General features: G+C 40.8%; 1 protein-coding gene across 1 annotated transcript in view; it reads left to right on the forward strand.

The window, feature by feature from the left end:
• Positions 1 to 12,528: 12,528 nt before the first annotated feature.
• The window catches only part of brinp2 (bone morphogenetic protein/retinoic acid inducible neural-specific 2), a 273,232-nt gene continuing 268,260 nt past the window's right edge, over positions 12,529 to 17,500 (forward strand). The window contains exon 1 of the mRNA XM_060931207.1: positions 12,529 to 12,594. The gene's annotated coding sequence lies outside the window, so the exon portion shown is untranslated. The remainder of the gene's footprint in view (positions 12,595 to 17,500) is intronic.

A 17,500-nucleotide genomic window follows, 5' to 3' on the forward strand; every position in this document is an offset into this window, starting at 1 on the left:
AAAATGGCGCGGACTTCCACCTTGTATCACCTTTCATTAAAGAGTATAAAAGTATGAAAATACTGCAAATACTGATGCAAATACTGCCCATTGTGTAGTTATGATTGTCTTTAGGCTTGCCATCCTTCCACTTGCAAGTGGTAAGTGATATGCGCTGGGATCACACACACAGCGGCTCAGTCCCGAATCACTGCTTGTGCACTCCACTCGCGCGCCCTGTGAGCTGCGCAGGGCCGGAGTGCGCACCCTCCAGAGGGCACTCGCTGTTCAGGGCGGAGTGATTTGGAGCTCAGGATGCCTGCGGAGCCGAGCGTATCCATGTATTAGTGTTGCTGTGTGCACACTAATCGTTTTAAAAACGTTAATCTGATGATCCGCTGATACGGTCTAATGTAAACCCCACCTAACAGTGAAAGTTTCAGGATGAGACAAACATCAGATAACTTTTCATGTCTTTTTTTTAATTATAATTTTTTGTACACTGTAGTAGGAAACTCGATTGCTGTTAGCCTTTGTCAGTAAAATGTTGCATCCATACCCCATCAAGCATAAAATGAGGTACATCTGTATTTACACAGAGAGCTAACTGTAAATTGTTCTTCTGAAAATGTAATCAAACTTCTGAAAAGATAAATTATACAGTTTCATGGAGGTGTTCTTTAAAAACTTTGAATTGACTGACCCAATTTCATCCCTGACTCCTCTATTATAAGAGATTATAGTAAACTGTTGTTTTCTCAGTACGGCAAAATATGTCAAAGTCTTGTCCACAGGAAATTGCACATACACTACAGATGCATTTGATAGTAACTGCTTCTCATTAGAAGAATAAGAAAGAAAGGAAACTATGCTGAGTCAAGTTTATTTATCACTTGCACAGTATGTCAGTACATTAAAATTCTCATGGTGTGGCTCAGTTAAATTGCTTAACGTTAGAAAGAAAATAAGTACAAAAATATACAGTATACCATAGAGGTAAGTGTAAAAAAATATGAGTAGTGTAAACAAGACAATCGCTGTGTCCGAAATCACTCACTACTAACTATATAGTGGACTATATAATGAGTTCACCATTTTGTAGTGCTGTCTGAATGTATAATGAGAATTATTACACCCTATACAGTGCACTCATAGTATCCCATAATGCATCGTGAAAAGTAGTGTACAGCCGATGGTCACTAACCAAGTAATATTATCATGCATTGCAGTCATGCTGAAAGAAAAATGGCAGATGATAGAATAAAAATTATAGTGCAGAGCGAGGAATTAATCAAAAGTCTCAAATTTGATTTAATAAAAGGCAGCAGCAAAGAAGAAAGTATTCAGCCTTGATTTAAAAGAACTGAAAGATTCTTCAGACACAAAGTACTTTGTATTGATTAATGTGGGAAATACACTCAGTATAATATGTATTTATCACAAAAATACATGCATGTATTTATTATTTTGAAAACCCACCAGCCGACTGATCTGGCACGTTTTAATTGTGCGACGGTAATGACGTAAATAACAGCACGGCAGAGTAGTGTCCAAAAGTGTTTTTTTTTTTCATTTCACCAGTGAGCTCACTATATAGTCCTCTATATAGAATTCCCTATACAGTGAGTAGGGAATAGTGAACAAGTGAGTGGTATTGCACTGTGCAACTGAGTACAGCTCCCATAATTGGCCCTTTTCCACTGCATCCTACCAGTTCAACTAGACCCTACTCTATTTGCCATCAATTTACAGGCAACAAAAACAAAAATATGTATTTATATATGGTATAATGGTTAAAGTACAGCACTTTCATTCAGGGAACATGGGTTTATATCCCTGCTTGGCATGTTTTATTTGAGGAAAATTTTGCTGCAAATAACTCATTTAAAATTAGCCACCCTTTAGTGATATTTTACCAAACCTTCTGTTGGTATAAAAAAAAATGTTATGGGTTGACTGAGGTTTTATAATAAATCAAACATCATGGCATGGCATTACTTGGACTGAAGCAGGGTTCTGGCTATCTTACTAAAAGTTAGGGTCTCAAATGGTTTCCTATGAAGTCAGAAGCCTTTGGTCTGGGGCTTGCTTTAATATGCTTACTGACTACAGAGATCAAGAGCAAAGTGTATGTACACTCATCAGGGTTACCAACAGAGAGTTAGGCAAAGTATCAATACAGGCTGGCCAATTTTAAATGAGTTACCTGCAGTAAAACTTTCCCCAAATAAAATATATCAAGCAGGGATGGAAACTCAGGTTCTCCAAGTGAAAGTCTTGTGCTCAAACCATTACACCATATATAGTTTGGCTTATTTTGCTGCTTGTAAAGTGTAAACACTTTTTTTTTTTTTGTCGTTATGTCGTGAAAGTTTGGAGACAGGGTTTTTTTTTGCCTTAAAACATAACAAATTGTGGCAGCTCCAGCTTGACTGTTTCACATTACATTTAGCAGACGCTCTTATCCAGAGTAGTACACAACATACACAGAGCAACCTGGGGAGCAGTTGGGGGTTAGGCACCAGGAGACTTCAGCCATTCCTGCTGGTCGAGGGAATCAAACCAGCAACCATTTGGGCCCAAAGCGACTTCTCTAACCATTAGGCCATGGCTTCCCATGTCAGTATGGGAAATAAGGCCGGACCGGCAGACATTGACAGGTAATTTTCACATTTGTCTGTCTGTATTTCAAAAGCATCGGACCGGATGGCCCATGAAAAAATTGTAAAGCTATGGGTCTAATATAATTTTCTTCCAAATGTTACACTGGGTGAATACATTATGTTGTAACACGGCCTATGAAACGGGGGACCCCACAGGCCTGAATTTAAAATTTATAACTCGGCCATCGAAGGTCTGAGCCCCACCAAAATTTACAAGCACCTCCCTCTCTCCGAGTGGCACACTAAACAAGACAATAATAATAGACTCAGTATTCACTGCTGTTTTTATTGCATGATGCATTTGAACTAGTGTTTTAGGGTTGACAGTATCTGATTGATCCAGTCGGTTGATTGTTCAGTTTCCATGAAACTTTGCAGTACAGTATTATGTTAAGTGCCAAACTGCCAATCAATGGTTATGTTGTTATAATTATGTGCATTTTTTTTTATCTCATCTCATCTCATTATCTCTAGTCGCTTTATCCTGTTCTACAGGGTTTGCAGGCAAGCTGGAGCCTATCCCAGCTGACTACGGGCAAAAGGCGGGGTACACCCTGGACAAGTCGCCAGGTCATCACAGGGCTGACACATAGACACAGACAACCATTCACACTCACACCTATGGTCAATTTAGAGTCACCAATTAACTTAACCTGCATGTCTTTGGATTGTGGGGGAAACCGGAGCACCCGGAGGAAACCCACGCGGACACGGGGAGAACATGCAAACTCCGCACAGAAAGGCCCTCGCCGGCCACGGGGCTCGAACCCGGACCTTCTTGCTGTGAGGCGACAGCGCTAACCACTACACCACCGTGCCGCCGCATTTTTTTATTCATAATAAAAATTATCATCATCGTCATATGCTTTGGAGGATGTAGATTTATATTTGAATAGAGTTTTTATTTTCTTCTATTTTCTAAGTTCTAGTCCAGCAGATTTTAGTCTGAATGCCAAATGATATCACCATGTCTAATTCTGAGTCATTATTTAAAGTCATTTTGTAACAAAATAACTTGGAATCTCATACTCAAAATTTTAACTATTATGTAAGAATAGCTGTATTGTTAATTACTAAACTTCTTATCAACTTATTATAAACATAGTATAAAAAATAGTTATTTTTGACATAATGTTTCACGAGTGTTATTATAGTACCTATATATGAGTACCAGTAAGTTGTAACCAACTGGAACATCCTTGCCCCCCCATACTTTTTTCTAGACATTGAACTGACCTGTATGTGCTACTCTTTTCTTGGGTGTAACTTTAAACATGTTTTTCTTGAATCTTCTGACATTTTCTTGTAAATGATATTCAATTTGTAGTGTAATTAGCAACTAATACCTAGTGTAATTTGGCCTTTGAAGATCACAAAAATGTGCCTGGAAATAGCCGAGAAGCCGTCTCCAGGTATCTAAAGCCCTTCAGCTTCCGGAGCCCTAAGGCGGGCCATGGACCCTCAGCTGCATTGTTCCAGGCCTTTAGCCCGTCATTCAGACAGGCTGAAATTTGGACAGACAGACAACATTTCAGACTTGTCTGTCCTGTGATAGTCTGCTTACAATTCCTTATTTCCCACACTGAAATAATATTTAAAGTAAGATATTATACCCCTTTTCCACAAATTGACGCAGTTCACTGAGGTCTTAATGAAATGTCTGTGACATGCTTTGGTCAAAATTCCACAAGGATAAAGCACCACAGGTTCCTTCTCACCTTGTCTAAACAGTCCTGTTCAAAATGGCTGATCTGAGCGCCTGTTCCTTTAAATGATAATGAGCCACTGCTCACCTGACCCACTCTTCCGCCAGCCAATCAGGTTGCATTTTCCTCATTAATATTCAATCATAAAATTCCTTATTTCCCACACTGCATGTAGTCATATTCATAATACAAAAATGGTCTTGTGTGTGTTGTGCTGAAGATGCTGTCACTGCAGGTTTATACAGCATTGCTATGACGAGCAGCTCTAATGGAAAATGAACCGCTGATACCAAAAGTGAGTTAAGTTGAATTGAGTTGAGTCAGTACCATGCAGTGGAAAAGGGCCAAATGATGATGTAGTGAGAGTGACGATTCTCTTTGACCAGTCTGTCGTCTGCAGTGTTTTCATGTCACCTTTTGGTATCGCGTCAGCTCGCTTGGAAGTTATATATATATATATATATATATATATATATATATATATATATATATATATATATATATATATATAGTACCTTAACGAAGAGACAGGAGGCAAAGTTGGAGGTGGCGGAGTTGAGGATGTTAAGGTTTGTGATGGGAGTGACAAGGTTGGACAGGATAAGGAACAAGCACATCAGATGGACAGCATATGTGGAGAGCTTGAGCTAAGAGAGATGAGACTAAGATGGTATGGGCACATCCTGAGAAAAGATGCAGGCATGTTGGAAGGAGAATGTTGAGGATGGAGCTGCCAGGCACACGAAAATGAGGAAGGCCAAAGAGGAGATACATGGATGTGGTGAGAGAGGACATGAAAGTGGCAGGAGTGGTAGAGAAGGATGCAGAAGACAGGGAGCAATGGAACGAAAGATCCACTGTGGCGACCCCTAATTGGGAGCAGCCAAAAGAAGAAGAAGAAGAAGTGATATACAGTGGTGCTTGAAAGTTTGTGAACCCTTTAGAATTTTCTATATTTCTGCATAAATATGACCTAAAACATCATCAGATTTTCACACAAGTCTTAAAAGTAGATAAAGAGAACCCAGTTAAACAAATGAGACAAAAATAGTATACTTGGTCATTTATTTATTTAGGAAAAGGATCCAATATTACATATCTATGAATGGCAAAAGTATGTGAACCTTTGCTTTCAGTATCTGGTGTGATCCCCTTGTGCAGCAATAACTGCAACTAAACATTTCCGGTAACTGTTGATCAGTCCTGCACACCGGCTTGGAGGAATTTTAGCTCATTTCTCCGTACAGAACAGCTTCAACTCTGGGATGTTGGTGGGTTTCCTCACATGAACTGCTCGCTTCAGGTCCTTCCACAACATTTCGATTGGATTAAGGTCAGGACTTTGACTTGGCCATTCCAAAACATTAACTTTATTCTTCTTTAACCATTCTTTGGTAGAACGACTTGTGTGCTTAGGGTCGTTGTCTTGCTGCATGACCCACCTTCTCTTGAGATTCAGTTCATGGACAGATGTCCTGACATTTTCCTTTAGAATTTGCTGGTATAATTCAGAATTCATTGTTCCATCAATGATGGCAAGCCGTCCTGGCTCAGGTGCAACAAAACAGTCCCAGACCATGATACTACCGCCACCATGTTTCACAGATGGGATAAGGTTCTTATGCTGGAATGCAGTGTTTTCCTTTCTCCAAACATAACGCTTCTCATTTCAACCAAAAAGTTCTATTTTGGTCTCATCCATCCACAAAACATTTTTCCAACAGCCTTCTGGCTTGTCCACGTGATCTTTAGCAAACTGCAGATGAGCAGCAATGTTCTTTTTGGAGAGCAGTAGCTTTCTCCTTGCAACCCTGCCATGCGCACCATTGTTGTTCAGTGTTCTCCTGATGGTGGACTCATGAACATTAACATTAGCCAATGTGAGAGAGGCCTTCAGTTGCTTAGAAGTTACCCTGGGGTCCTTTGTGACCTCGCCGACTATCACACGCCTTGCTCTTGGAGTGATCTTTGTTGGTCGACCACTCCTGGGGAGGGTAACAATGGTCTTCAGTTTCCTCCATTTGTACACAATCTGTCTGACTGTGGATTGGTGGAGTCCAAACTCTTTAGATATGGATTTGTAACCTTTTCCAGCCTGATGAGCATCAACAACGCTTTTTCTGAGGTTCTCAGAAATCTCCTTTGTTCGTGCCATGATACACTTCCACAAACATGTGTTGTGAAGATCAGACTTTGATAGATCCCTGTTCTTTAAATAAAACAGGGTGCCCACTCACACCTGATTGTCATCCCATTGATTGAAAACACCTGACTCTAATTTCACCTTCAAATTAACTGCTAATCCTAGAGGTTCACATACTTTTGCCACTCACAGATATGTAATATTGGATCATTTTCCTCAATAAATAAATGACCAAGTATAATATTTTTGTCTCATTTGTTTAACTGGGTTCTCTTTATCTACTTTTAGGACTTGTGTGAAAATCTGATGATGTTTTAGGTCATATTTATGCAGAAATATAGAAAATTCTAAAGGGTTCACAAACTTTCAAGCACCACTGTATGTATAGTACCAGGTATCAGGTACTATCCCCATCTTTGGCCTGATGGAAAACCAAAAAGGCGAGTTGAGCTGGAGTGGTGTAGTGGTTAGCACTGTTGCCTCACAGCAAGAAGGTTCTGGGTTTGAGGATGGGGACCTTTCTGTGTGGAGTTTGCATGTTCTCCCTGTGGGTTTCCTCTGGGTGCTCTGGTTTCCCCCACAGTCCAAAGACATGAAGGTTAGGCTTATAGGCCATTTGCAGGAATTGGTCATGTGTCAATTTTCCCCATAGCAACAAGCCCATGGTGGGCAAGCTAACTTGACATTCCTTGACAACCATAAGAGTTTGACTGGCGATGCGAAGCAATCCATTTCTACAATAGCTGTTTTTACCCTTTCTACTGTCTTTTTTTACCTGAATTTTTGTGTGTACTTGGAAAAAGTTTGTCGTTTTAACTTCTGTCGTAAGTTAAAGCAAATCATTGGTCATAAAAGAGAAGTTTTTGTACTCAAGTTGGTCGCCGCCGAAAGAAATTCACGTGCAAAATGGTGGATTTCTCAGGTATGTTTATAACTTATAATTTCTCCTTATCTACCTTTATCATTCGCTTAACGTGTGAAGATTCTTGAAAATAAATACAGATATATAAATACAGATATATCCGCCATTTCGCATGAGAATTTCTTTCGGCGGCGACCAACTTGAGTCCAAAAAACTCTCTTTTACGGTCAATGATTCTCTTTGACTTACGACAGAAATTAAAACCACAAACTTTTTCCAAGTACACATGAAAATTCAGGTAAAAAAAGACAGTCGAAAAGGTAAAAACAGCTATTATAGAAATGCATTGCTTCGCATCGGCAGTCAAACTCTTATGGTTGTCAAGGAATGTCAAGTTAGCTTGCCCACCATGGGCTTGTTGCTATGGGGAAAATTAACACGTGACCAATTCCTGCAAATGGCCTACTGGTGGCTCTAAATTGACCATGAGTGTGAATTGATTGCGTTATTCCGAACAATAAAGAAGAAAAATACAGGATAAAAAAAATAAATTTAAAAAATGCAATAATCAAAACATCGTCATAAACAAACAGAATAGTGTAGCCACAAGGCAGTAACATAATAATGTTCGGAAAGGACTAGGAAGAAGTAAATAACTTATCAAATACTAACCCTCTATACCACCGCTAATCAAATGTCACTTTCCGCCATAATAAACTATATTTACAAAAGAAAACAAAAGCAATGAACAAAAAAGAAAACATACCAACATACCAACACATACCAACATGGTATAATATCGACCAAATCAAATCATATATACAGATACTTATGGTATACTGTACATATATACAGTACATACATATACACATACCTATAACTATACACATATCCATACGTACACAGACACCCATAATATCATAATTATGCATATTATGCATATATATTATATACAATTATGCATATATATATATATATATATATATATATATATATATATATATATATATATATATACAACCCCGATTCCAAAAAAGTTGGGACAAAGTACAAATTGTAAATAAAAACGGAATGCAATAATTTACAAATCTCAAAAACTGATATTGTATCCACAGTAGAACACAGACAACATATCAAATGTCGAAAGTGAGACATTTTGAAATTTCATGCCAAATATTGGCTCATTTGAAATTTCATGACAGCAACACATCTCAGAAAAGTTGGGACAGGGGCAATAATGCCGCTTTTCCACTACAAACGCGGCTGAGTTGGGCTGAGCCGTGCCGTGCTGAGTCGAGCTGAGTGGGGCTGTTGGAGTTGCATTTCGACTACAACCGCGCTGAACTGTGCTGGCTGGAAGTGGGTGGACACATTGGGTGGAGTTAGCGAAAGTGGGTGGACGTCACATGATGTCGTTAAGCAGCACAAACAGTGACATCAGTGAGCTTTTAAGCGGTAGTCTCACGACCCGAATAGTAAACAATAAACATGGAGGACATGGAGTCGTTAGTGTTGCTGGTCTTGGTGCTGTGGCTTGTTGTCACCGACAACGCGGACAGATACTGGCAAGAGCGTATAGATGAGGCGAGGCGCATAAGGCTTCAGAAATTCTTGTAATTCGTAATTCTTCTTCTTCCGGGTTTACGGTGTTTACAGATCCCAGCGTGCTCGCGGGGCGTGTGTGGGCATGTGAGGACACGCCTCCTCACCAATCAGTGCACAGGGGAGTGTCTGCTCACGCCCCCAACCTCACTCGGCACGGCTTGGCTCGCTTCAGCCCCACTCCAAAACGGTGCGAGTTTTAGGGGCTAAGCAGGGCTGAAACGAGCTGAGTCGTGCTGGTTTTTGGTAGTCGAAACGCGAGCCATGTCGGGCTGAAGTGAGCTGAAGCGAGCTGAAGTGAGCTGAAAAAGGGTAGTGGAAAAGGGCCATAAGAGGCTGGAAAAGTTAAAGGTACAAAAAAGGAACAGCTGGAGGACCAAATTGCAGCTCATTAGGTCAATTGGCAATAGGTCATTAACATGACTGGGTATAAAAAGAGCATCTTGGAGTGGCAGCGGCTCTCAGAAGTAAAGATGGGAAGAGGATCACCAATCCCCCTAATTCTGCGCCGACAAATAGTGGAGCAATATCAGAAAGGAGTTCGACAGTGTAAAATTGCAAAGAGTTTGAACATATCATCATCTACAGTGCATAATATCATCAAAAGATTCAGAGAATCTGGAAGAATCTCTGTGCGGAAGGGTCAAGGCCGGAAAACCATACTGGGTGCCCATGATCTTCAGGCCCTTAGACGGCACTGCATCACATACAGGCATGCTTCTGTATTGGAAATCACAAAATGGGCTCAGGAATATTTCCAGAGAACATTATCTGTGAACACAATTCACCGTGCCATCTGCCGTTGCCAGCTAAAACTCTATAGTTCAAAGAAGAAGCTGCATCTAAACATGATCCAGAAGTGCAGACGTCTTCTCTGGGCCAAGGCTCATTTAAAATGGACTGTGGCAAAGTGGAAAACTGTTCTGTGGTCAGACGATTCAAAATGTGAAGTTCTTTATGGAAATCAGGGATGCCGTGTCATTCGGACTAAAGAGGAGAAGGACGACCCAAGTTGTTATCAGCGCTCAGTTCAGAAGCCTGCATCTCTGATGGTATGGGGTTGCATTAGTGCGTGTGGCATGGGCAGCTTACACATCTGGAAAGACACCATCAATGCTGAAAGGTATATCCAGGTTCTAGAGCAACATATGCTCCCATCCAGACGAAATCTCTTTCAGGGAAGACCTTGCATTTTCCAACATGACAATGCCAAACCACATACTGCATCAATTACAGCATCATGGCTGTGTAGAAGAAGGGTCCGGTACTGAACTGGCCAGGCTGCAGTCCAGATCTTTCACCCATAGAAAACATTTGGGGCATCATAATACGGAAGATACGACAAAAAAGACCTAAGACAGTTGAGCAACTAGAATCCTACATTAGACAAGAATGGGTTAACATTCCTATCCCTAAACTTGAGCAACTTGTCTCCTCAGTCCCCAGACGTTTACAGACTGTTGTAAAGAGAAAAGGGGATGTCTCACAGTGGGAAACATGGCCTTGTCCCAACTTTTTTGAGATGTTGCTGTCATGAAATTTAAAATCACCTAATTTTTCTCTTTAAATGATACATTTTCTCACTTTAAACATTTGATATGTCATCTATGTTCTATTCTGAATAAAATATGGAATTTTGAAACTTCCACATCATTGCATTCCGTTTTTATTTACAATTTGTACTTTGTCCCAACTTTTTTGGAATCGGGGTTGTGTGTATGTGTGTGTGTATATATATATATATATATATATATATACACACGGGTGGCACAGTGGTGTAGTGGTTAGCGCTGTCGCCTCACAGCAAGAAGGTCTGGGTTCGATCTCTGTGGCCGGCGAGGGCCTTTCTGTGTGGAGTTTGCATGTTCTCCCTGTGTCCACGTGGGTTTCCTCCGGGTGCTCCGGTTTCCCCCACAGTCCAAAGACATGCAGGTTAGGTTAACTGGTGACTCTAAATTGACCATGAATGTGAATGGTTGTCTGTGTCTATGTGTCAGCCCTATGATGACCTGGCGACTTGTCCAGGGTGTACCCCGCCTTTCACCCGTAGTCAGCTGGGATAGGCTCCAGCTTGCCTGCGACCCTGTCCTAGCACTGTGAATTTTAAATTTCCCCCTAAAATTATAGCCCCCCTCTCTATCCGAGAACATTGTTTGGATATTCCTTGGTACTTTATATGAATGGTTGTGTGTGTCTATGTGTCAGCCCTGTGATGATCTGGCGACTTGTCCAGGGTGTACCCTGCCTTTCACCCGTAGTCAGCTGGGATAGGCTCCAGCTTGCCCTGCACAGGATAAGCGGCTACAGATAATGGATGGAGTCGAGCTGGTACCTTGCAGTAGAAAAGGGCCATCTCATTATCTCTAGCCACTTTATCCTGTTCTACAGGGTCGCAGGCAAGCTGGAGCCTATCCCAGCTGACTACGGGCGAAAGGCTCACAGGGCTGACACAGAGACAACCATTCACACTCCACCAGTTAACCTAACCTGCATGTCTTTGGACTGTGGGGGAAACTGGAGCAAACCCACGCGGACAACATGCAAACTCCGCACAGAAAGGCCCTCGTCGGCCACGGGGCTCGAACCCGGACCTTCTTGCTGTGAGGCGACAGCGCTAACCACTACGCCATTTGGGTCCAAAAATTAAAATATGAAAGACTTTTCAGTATGATTTCAGATTTGCCAGAAGTTAGAAGCAAATTTGCAGCCGACAAAATTTGACTAAAGCGTTTGGAAGAGACCTATTTCTCTCTTTCATTTGGAAGCTTTGCCCTCAAGGCTAAACTCTGCTCTTCTCTCTCTCCCTTCTCACTGGGTTGCTCCACCCATAATACCGCTCGACCAATCACAGCGCAGTAGGCGGAGCCTCATCTCTGGCTCGGACAGAGCGCTTTGAAAAGAAAGAGTTGCTTTCCGCGCGCGCTTGTGGAGCTCGAGCAGGGCGCGATGCGCTGTGGGCTGTTTATATGTCTATAATAATCCTTTATAATGCATATGCATTACATACATATAGCAAGTAGGATTGACGCACTGAGCCTCTTCCTCTCTCCAATGTGACACTGATTGAGGCATGAAGAGGTCACGGCTTTTTCCTCAGCAGGAGGCAGATCTGTGAAAGGTGGATAATGGGCGCGCGCTGAGAAGAGTCATGCTCCCTGTGGATTTATTATCATCATTATTATTATTATTATTATTATTATTATTATTATTGTTATTTTTTCCGCTTGCTGTCGTGCGGATCTTTTTTTCCTCCCTCCCCAGCGCGTGCGATCTAAGCGCCCTCATCACCACTTCAAAGGGAAACTTCAAAGATCGAAAGTAAACAGCTCCTCTTTAAAGCGTCCAGTGTAACTGCACGTGCGGTTATTGCGCAATACGAGGAAGCAAAAGCATGTCATGATCACGATCATGATCATGATCGTGATCATGACCGGATTACCTTTTCTTCAGCTGACCTTTTTTCTCAGCCCCTAGAGGATGCTGATGAGGAGCTGCTGAAGAAGAAGAGGCAGAAGAAGACAGCATTCATCCTGTTCAAACTAACCTACTTATAATCCAGGAGTGGGACAAGATCTCGAAGCTACCTGTCATTCCAAGCTGAAGGAAAGCGCACAGACCAGAGACAGGAGTGCAAGTTGGGTATGCATCCATGCAATCAACATCCCTCTTCCAGATTTCATGACCACAATCCAACACCTGCTCCAGATAATCAATCAGTCTTCCTGGTTAGCTGGATCAGATAAAACGGATGAGGTTGAAAACTCTCTAGGAACCTGCTTGATGATTGTTCATAGATTGGTATAGATTATGCGTGTATTTGTTCCATTTCATGGTATATTAAGTCAGGATACATTGACAAATGATAGCTGTTCAATAATAGGGTTAGGCATTCCTACCCTAGATCTCTCCATTCAATCTTCCAAATTCAAATCCGAATGTATCTGATTCAGCTAGCAAAAAGTGTGTAGAATTATGAAGTCAAGCCTAGAGATCTCACTATCCATTTATCACAAGGAGAGAAGATCTCCTGAAGCAGCACCTGAGTTGGTGACCGCTGACCTAGATCTTGGGTCTCAACCCTAAAAACATCTGATGAAACAAATCAGTGCTTCCTAATCGGTGGACTTGATGAAGCGAAGATGCCAGATTTTAATATGCATGTCGATCTGTGAAGGTTTAAATTGCCCTTGGTCTAGTTTATATACACAACATGAACCTAAAGAGTGTATATTGTATGCAGGTCCGCTCTATATTCATAGTATTTTCAAGAACGTATCAAAGTTTGTGGCAAGTTTGGTGATTGTGCTGTGTTGTCCAGTTTGCTTGTCACTGCTGTTTGCTCCTGTAATATATAGTGAAGTGCTAAAGCTGTTCAGATTCAGCATTACTAAGAAATCCATCCCAATTTTTGTAATTAGTTTGTGGTGATTCATTTGTCTTCAGCTTTTTTTTTTAATTCAGAAATTAGTGACATAACATGTATTTCCAACCCCTTACAAGACTGCAGAGGTGTACTCCTTTACTTTTTGTGCCCTCTTGGAGCAATTTTGGGTCAGCCATCCACAGTTCATGAAGAGTTTAATTAGGCATGATCTGATAATCATAATTTGTATCGTAGTGTGACCAGATGCATTTATGTTGCTAACACCAAGGCTTGTCTAATCAGTTTTAATGACTGGCATATCAGTGGTCTAGGGGACATTTTCTTTCTTTCTTTCTTTCTTTCTTTCTTTCTTTCTTTCTTTCTTTCTTTCTTTCTTTCTTTCTTTCTTTCTTTCTTTCTTTCTTTCTTTCTTTTTTGCCAGCATCTCATTTAGCAAGGCATGCTCATGCTAAATTGAGAACTCACCTCTGAGGAGTAATTCTCCTTGCTTTGAGGGTTGCTCTCAACATAAGGAGAGCCTCTGGCATAGCTTTCTATATATATATTTTTTCCTTTATGTTTTTATTTTTGAGTCTTTATAGATGAGGGCACTCAAGCACAGGCAATGCAAAGCTGCCCCACAAATCCTTGAGCTCTCAGGGTAAAACATCCTTGTGGTAAAGTTTGGCCAAAAGCCCAGGCATTGCCAGGAAGATGAGAATGAACAATGTGTGGATGTGTCTCTTTTCTTCTGTCTCCTTGGTCTTTCCTTCGTTCTTCAGGGGCCACAGGCATTGCAGCACCATAGCAGGGGTTAAACCAAGCACTCTGTAGGATCACACATGTATATTAAGCTTCTTTACTCAGTTCTGGCTGAGATAGACAAGGAACAGATTGACAATTCAATCGAAAGAGGAGGGGGGGGATGTAAAGCTCTTTTATCTTCTCTGCAAAAATAAAGCGGCTTGCTTATTATTTAATCCGGTGTGGGATTGCATATGCTCCTTGCTGTTCTCTTCTTTCCTCATTCTCGCTGTGATGAAACAGTAGGTTTCAATACGATTCATTTTGCCATGATGTTTGGCATTGCTTCAAAACCTGCCGCATCAGGCTTTTTCTCTATGGTCAAACAATAAAAACCATCTCTGTAGGTAGATAGTTTGTAAAACAGTTTGCCTAATGTGTTGAAGTACATGTGGAAAGCGAGTGCCATCTAATCTCTTTTCTCATCTAGGATCAAGGTTACTTTTCAAATCCTCATGGATAAACTGTTTAAACCTCGCCCAAATGAATATACCCATCACAATTTTATATACACCAGTCAGCCATAACATTATAATCACTGACAGGTGAAGTGAATAACATTGATTACCTCATTACAGTGGCATCTGTCAAGGGGTGGGATATATTAGGCAGCAAGAGAGCAGTTTGTGCTACAGTAGCTCTTCTGTGGGATTGGACCATATGGACTAGCCTTCGTGCCCCATGCAAATCAGTCAGCCTTTGACACCCATGTTGCTGGTTCACTGGTTGCCCTTCCTTGGACCACTTTTGGTAGGTACTAACCACTGCATCCCGGGAACACCCCACAAAATGTGCCATTTTGGAGATGCTCAGACCCAGTCATCTAACCATCACAATTTGGCCCTTGTCAAAGTCGCTCAGATCCTTACGCTCACTCATTTTTCCTGCTTCCAACACATCAACTTCGAGAACTGACTGTTCTCTTGCTGCCTAATATATCCCACCCCTTGACAGATGCCACTGTAATGAGATAAGCAATGTAATTCACTTCACCTGGCAGTGGTTTTAATGTTATGGTTCATCGGTATACAGATCCCTGCAAGTTTAGTTGCACTTCCTTCTTTAGCCTACAGAGGGAGCATGGGACAAATGATAGCACTGGCATTACCATGCAGCAGCTTATTATTATTCCCAGCCTTTTTACAGAGACCATATACCACAGCAAGCTCTCATGAAAAATGATAAGGACGGCTTCCCGGATAAGAGGGCTAAACATGGCCAAATGATTATCTGTTTCACATATTGATCTGGATATCAGAGAGCTCTACTTGCAATCTTCCAAGACTTCCAACACTACTGGCAAAGGAGATTCGGTCCACGTAAGATGATATGTTGCTTATTCTCACAATCATGCTTGGAACTCCTGACACAGTTTAATGAGATTCAGCTCTTTGATTCAAAACTGTATAAAAGTGAATGCAGAAGTGCATGGAAGAACACAGGATGGTGTTTCCTGTACCTGAGGGCATGCTGCTGGTGGTGGTGTGTTTGTCCGGATGTTGCTCTGTGAATTTACGAATGAAACATTTATCGTATCCAGTATAGACTCCAGCAGAGACGGAAACACAATTTATGGAAAGGTCCACTGCAAACAGAATAATTTTGAATTTTTACCTGTTTACTGGTGGATAATTTGTGAAATATGTAAATTATGCAACAATACACACTTCTGTTTCGCAGGAAGAAATGGAAGGGGCCAGGACTATTGCATAATAAAATTATACCTTTTTTTTTTTGCCAAGTAGATAACATCACTCCTTTGAGTCACAGCGTTCATGCCATTAAACTGACTCTCTATAGGAGAAAGCAGGAGTTTATTGGATCTTGAATGTGGCCAGAAGTCTTGCACTGGACTGCATGCACAGAAATAAGAAACAATATTATAATAGAAAATATGCATGGGATGTATAGAGTGGTGGTTTTTTTTTTTTGTAAAATGGTATATTAAATAATTATATTCCACATTTGCACTTTTATAAATTATAGGGTAAAGGCCCAAAAAACTCATGACAGCACCATCATTCCTGTATCTGCAAGTCCTGCAACTCCCATGATCCTCAGCTGACTTTGTCACATGATCACTAGTCAGAAGATCAAATAAACACCCACATCTCCATATTACTGATTGAACTCAGCTATTCACAAACATTCACACAACCATAAATACAACCCCAAATCAGAAAAAAAAGTTGCGATGTTGAAACTGAAATTAAAGCTGACAGCAATGATTTGTAAATAAAAACGCTAAGTTAACACAAGTCTTTCTTTTTGCACAGTAAAGTTTTAACTGGTATTAGTGGATGTAAGTCATTATTGGAGTGCTTGACAAAGGTTTCCTAAAGTAATCCCAAGCCCATGTGGTCATATCAGCTATAGATGAATGATGGTTCTTGATGCAGTGCCGTCTGAGGGATCGGAGATCACAGGTGTTCAGCTTAGGCTTGAGCCCTTGCCCTTTGTGCACCGAAATTCCTCCAGATTCCTTGAATTGTTTAATGATATTATGCACAGTAGAGGGTGAAATATCCAAATCCCTTCCTATCTTTCTTTGAGGGACATTGCTTTTAAACATTTCCATCATTTTCTCATGCATTTGTTGACAAACTGGAGATCCTTGGCTGATCTTTGCTCCTCAAAGATGAGACCTTTCCTGGATACTGATTTTGATCATGATTACAATCAGCTGTTGACATCACCTGTTTCAAATCGCATCATTGTTTAATTGTTTACCTCATTATTAGCCCTAAATTGCCTACATTGTGAAATTGAAAAAAAAAAAAGATCAATATAAAAACTGTAAAATATTGTGACTAGAGAGGCATACATTTGGTGCACAAAGTGATTGTGAACCTGAAAAACTGTTTACATTTTAATATGATGTTGGGATATGAAGGGATTTCTATTATTATTAATTCCCAATATAGCTGCTTTGTTTTTTATTCATTTCATTTGGACATGAGACATGCCATGGGATATGAGGAGCTGAGCTCATCCAGTTGGTGGAGAACAACTGCAGTGCAGCACCTAGCTCTGAAACCTGTTTCTGCCTTGCTCATGTGAGATTATCATGGTGTATGTCATCATGGTGTGCTGCTGATGCCAATTCAAGAATATTGATAATTTAAAAAAATCTTACCAGGTATGCATTGTATCAAGCCAGGGCTGTGTGAAGTCAAACACACGTAGTGACTGATTTTGTGACTGACAAAATCATGGGCTGAGAATGATAGGAATCATAGCTTGCAATTTGTGACATAACCATGCTCAAAGAAATGCTTTTTGTTTTGACCATTTGCATGCTTAATTAAATAAAAAGATTCAGAGAGAAATATCCCACTAATCTCTCAGCCTTGGCCAGCTTGTCAGTGTGAACTGCTC

This window comes from Neoarius graeffei, chromosome 1 (genome assembly GCF_027579695.1).
Source record: "Neoarius graeffei isolate fNeoGra1 chromosome 1, fNeoGra1.pri, whole genome shotgun sequence".
Taxonomy (NCBI): domain Eukaryota; kingdom Metazoa; phylum Chordata; class Actinopteri; order Siluriformes; family Ariidae; genus Neoarius; species Neoarius graeffei.